Raw genomic sequence first — 5,246 nt, 5'->3', positions numbered from 1 at the left:
TTTAGCGTACCCCATGGGGTACGCGTACCACCGGTTGGGAACCATCTATTCTGACGATAAATAAAGGCAGTTTGAAGTTTGTGAGAAAAAAAAATATCGATTTTTTTTACCAAGCTCCGAAGTGGAAATTTTCAAGGAATTTTTTTCTAAGTTTTTTTTTTTATTTAAAGCTTTGTATATGATGCTATTGGGCTATACATGTTCGAATAACGCTCAGAGAACTATTAGCGTAGTAAAAAAAAAAAAAAAAAAAATGTTTCCGCCATCTTAAGTTTGACTTTTAAGGATTTTCGATGAGAATTGTCCGTGGTTTAAGAAGGTATGTATAAATGGCACCTTACCAAAAAGCTATAAACTCGAAGATAGACTTTTAACAAGATTTTTTTTACTTTAATTTTCAAGTTAAGTTTGGCACAAAATGGCTAAAACAGCACCTTGCAACGGTGCGACCTGACCATAAATAATTGATATCGTCTGTTTTCATTCGGGCAGCTGAGTCAAATATTGTCGATTTCATTCGTTACCTCCTTGTCTCCCTCTTCATTGACATTCACTTGCGTTTTGCAAATTAAATGTGCGCTGGATTAGGATCCTTTGTCTCAGAGGGCGAGAATTCGAATCCTAGTGTGCCCAGTTATTTAGTTTGGGACGGGGGTTAGTGGCGTGACTCTGTAAGCTCAGCCGGAGTCGATCCAGCTCTAGATGGGTACCTGGAGAAATATGGGGAAGGTAAACAGGAAGGGTGTGCGAAAGCACAGGATGGTTGGCCCCAACCCCCTGTTGCACATCCTGGTTGAAGGGCCAAGAAAGGGATATCAGCACCGCCGGTAGGGACCGCAAAGTCTGATGCCGTATTCCTTTTTTAGTGTACTATTTGCCGTTTTATTTTAAAGATGGTGTTAATATTTTCGCTTGTTTGATTGCTGACTGTGCATACCTAAGTTTGGAATTGAAGTTTCACTTTATAAAACTTAATTTTTTATTATATAAGTTTTTTTAAGTAAGGAATTATTTTTAGGCTCTTGAAACAAAATTAGCGTCCTGCAAGACCTTAGTAAAAGAGACAAACAAGTCGACCACTAGCGCCAAAGATATATCAAGGTATGTTGCTTGTTTTCTATTAAAATGAACTAGTTTAGTTTGCCATTTTATTTCCTTTGTTTTTAATCTTAAGAATGAAAAAAAAATGAATCTTATTCTTCAACTTTTCTTAACTTTGTGTAGTAACTTGAAGCCATCTGAACATCTACATATTATCTGTAGCAAACTTCCGAGTCAGAGAGAATTTGTTTTTGCGTTCCTTTTGCAATACCATCTAACTTTTAAAGTATCTTGGTTTCTTGGCATGTCGACAAAAAAGAAATACATTAATGCCATCTAACTTTTAAAGTTTCTTGGCATTTTTCAGTGTAATAATAAATCAATATTAGTTTAACCAGTGTAGCTGGCTAAATTACTGCATTAACAAGTGTCTGATCTCCAGTTTCTAAGAAAAATTATATTTAAGAAGCTTGAAAAAATTCAAAAAAATGCCAAACGGTAAATGGGGCTGGTTTTTGTCGGGCACTAGTGCCAGTTTCTATTCATAATCTTTGAACTGAACCATTAAATATGCAATTATATATAAGAGTTTCCTTTTCTTACTGCTCAAAGGACCAAAGTTGACAGTGAAAGCTGTGGAATAAGTGATAATGGTGATTAATTGAAGGACTAGAAAGACAGAAATCCATACGATTGCCATGAACCTGAATATGGTCAATTAATGGGACGTTTTTATACCCTATTGTTTGCTGTAATGATAATGATTTATCCATGACCCGCTATGCAAACTCTTCAGAAAAGCCGAGTCAAAAAAAAAAAAAATGGTAACCGGTTGGTGTTGAAGGCATTGTTTTTTTGTTTGTTTTTTCAATAGCTTTTGGTTCTTCTTCTTCTGCTAATGAATTGTTATAAGCTTACCTCTAATATTTTATGCCTTATACTCGAGGCCTGTTTTATTTAGAAAGGCTTGTTACAGTTTGTTCCCTACTTTCTTCGTTTTATTAGGGAATGATGCATAGCCATACTTTTTTTGTGTGTTTATTCATACTTGCTACAATATAGAGTTCGGTAAATATGGAGCAGTTTACATTACTGATTTGAATTAATGGTATCCAAAACTAAATGAGAAACAAAACAAAATCTCTTATATAACCTCTAATAACCTCTATTAATAACCTTTAATATCTATATAAACCTCTTATATCTCTTTCTCTCACCTAAATTTTGTTTTTCGTTTGCTGTTGTATAACCTTTGTGTTTTTCAATTCTTGCCCTTTTTTATCTGTTAGTTTAGAGTAGTTTTTCGTTGATAAAAGCTTTGAATTTCAGACTTTTTTTTATTACTGGTACATTTTTAATTTCAGACTTTTTTAATTATTAAATACACTGAATAAACTTGCTTTTAGCAGGCAGTATTCATGGAAACTTAAAAAAAAATTGGAGGCAGACGCGCCTTGCAAACAAGTATTGAATTCGTCGGATACCAAATCGACAAGTAGTTTAGTTTGCCATTTCATTTTCTTTGTTTTTAATCTTGAGAATAAAAAAAACCCGAATCTTATTTTTCAATTTTCTTAACTTTGTGGAGTGTAACTTGAAGCCCTCTGAACATCTACATATTATCTGCAGCAAACTTCAGAGTCAGAGAGCCTTTGTTTTCGCGTTCCTTTTGCAATACCATCTACTTTTAAAGTATCTTGGTTTCTTGGCATGTCGACAAAAAAGAAATACATTAATGCCATCTAACTTTTAAAGTTTCTTGGCATTTTTCAGTGTAATAATAAATCAATATTAGTTTAACCAGTGTAGCTGGCTAAATTACTGCATTAACAAGTGTCTGATCTCCAGTTTCTAAGAAAAATTATATTTAAGAAGCTTGAAAAAATTCAAAAAAATAACAAATGCTAGATGGCGCTAGTTTTTGCTCGGGCGCTAGTGCCAGTTTCTATTCATAGAAACTAGGACTAATAATGGGACGTTTTTACGCCCTGTTGTTTGCTGTAATGATAATGATTTATTCATGACCCGCTATGCAAACTCTTCAGAAAAGCTGAGTCAAAAAAATAATAGTAACCAGTTGGTGTTGAAGCCATTGTTTTTTTTTTTTTTTTTTTTTTTTCTCAATAGCTTTAGGTTCTTCTATATTTCGTATATAATGCAGGATCGATGTGAAGAGCCATCTATAATTGTAATTCCATATATTATGTTCAGAACTAAGATGATCCGGGGTAATTCTACATCTACTATTGAATGACATTGATATTGTTATTGTTGAAGTTGTAAGTTTTATTGGTAACAGTATAGAATTAAGGCTCTTCTGAAGGAAGCTTCGTAATAAAATAAACGTAGTAACATTAGATTCCTTATCTTATACTCGTTTTCAATATAATAGTTGTTAACTGACAATGCAACCCACCCCCGCTCATGATGGCCCCCCCTTGGAATATATACAAACTAAAAGAAACTACTAGAACATTGAAATTCTTATTATATAATATGCAGCATTTTTCTTATAATCAGATTGTTCTGCTTCCTTCCATTATCATCCACTTTTAATATCATTTCAAATAATATTTTGGACAATATTGCTCTCAGTCCCAGGTGAAGATAGAATCAAAACTGCAGAAAAACATTTTCTATAAAAGAAATTATAAAGGATAATTAGATTCAGTTTATGGATAAATATGTTATCAAGGCTATATATGGGATCATTAGGGGGGGGGGATTGTGTTGCACTGTCGGGTAACGAGTATTGTATTGAAAAGGAGCATAAAATTAGGAATTTAATGTTACTAATTTTATTAATATGTTTCCTTTAGAAGAGGCGTAATTCCATTGTTACTGTTACATTTCTGGTTAGTTAGACAAAATATATAACTTCCTGCTGCGTGTTTATAAGCATCGATATGAAGAGCCGTCGATATTTATAATTGTTTGTCTTTTTTTTTAGAACTAAGATGACGCGCGGTAATTCATCATCTGCTGTCTCAAGTTTATTGAAGTGTTGATCTTCCCGAGTGAAAAGATTTTATTTTTAATGTCTGCCAAAGCAGTGCAAAATTTATTTGTATTTACTAATAGAAAGCTTAATGCGCTGCAATGTTGTATGTTAAATCAACGTAATTAAATGCTTTTTTTAAGACTCTGGATTTTTTTCCAGTTTGTAATCATTAAGCTAGCAATAGTCTTACATGGAAAAAGAGTATAAAATAAAGAATCTAATTATTAATTTTATTAATATGTTTCCTTTAGAAGAGGCGTAATACATCTTAGAAGACAGGGGAACTGATTTTTAATCCAAAATATGTTCAATGCTTGTGTACAATTTTTGCACTTAATGCCAAATCTAAAAATTAAGAACGTGTATAAAATCACCAGAAATGGGCCAAAAAAATTCATTAAGTGTTATGTATGATGCATTATGTTTCGTGGCTGCTGTGGCAAAAGATAGAAACTGCCATTAATTGTCAGTAAACTCTGTAAAAGAAGTGGCTGAATAATTAAAACTACGTAAGAATATTACCCTAACCACTTGTTCCAATTTAAAATGAAACATTTATATCTTAACAGCAAAAAATCTAAGCTATGCATTAATATGTTTATTATTAAAGTTCAACAAAATCAAACACTTAAAATTATTGGTTAGGCTAATCGATTTACCTGGAGAATATTTTTGACCAATCAGGCTATGCTATTTTGAATTATTTATCTACTACTACTACTACTACTAATAACTCACCGCAGCACCAAGCCGCCTGAGGCCAACACAGCTACGCGCACTCCTCCTCCAATCCAATCTATTCAAGGCCTCCCTCTTTACACCCTCCCAGGTTTTTACCTAATTGTTTTAGCCAAAATGTGACAGGATATGCACTTGTTTTGGTATAAGCCTAAGGTTTAGCCTATATTATAGACTATTGTTATTAGACTACTAGCTGTTGGTGTGGCGCTTCGTGCCCCCCAAGCTCCCCCCCCCCGCGTACGTAAATCGTCACGATTCATATTAGTTACGTGCCATATTAGTTACGCGCCATTATAGTTGTGTCCATTTGTCCCACTTGTGAATATAGATAGATATATATATATATATATGTTTTTAACTACTTAAAACTTGTGAATATACAATATTCTTCGCTGTCCCATTGTCTGTGCATATAAATAGATTGTCAGGTTTACCGACTCTTGAACATGCAACATATAATTGT

The 5,246-nt window shown here is 33.3% G+C and overlaps 1 long non-coding RNA gene across 1 annotated transcript; it reads left to right on the top strand.

Annotated features, from left to right (window-relative positions):
* The first annotated feature begins 964 nt into the window (after positions 1 to 964).
* Positions 965 to 4,183, top strand: LOC136039291 (uncharacterized). The gene is made up of 2 exons (XR_010620416.1): positions 965 to 1,101; positions 3,992 to 4,183. It is a non-coding gene; the product is annotated as an uncharacterized LOC136039291 (long non-coding RNA).
* The last annotated feature ends 1,063 nt before the right edge of the window (positions 4,184 to 5,246 follow it).

This window comes from Artemia franciscana, chromosome 19 (assembly GCF_032884065.1).
Source record: "Artemia franciscana chromosome 19, ASM3288406v1, whole genome shotgun sequence".
In the NCBI taxonomy this organism is placed as follows: Eukaryota; Metazoa; Arthropoda; class Branchiopoda; order Anostraca; family Artemiidae; genus Artemia; species Artemia franciscana.
Note: the sequence above shows the minus strand (reverse complement) of the source record. Positions and strands in the feature narration are given on the sequence as shown.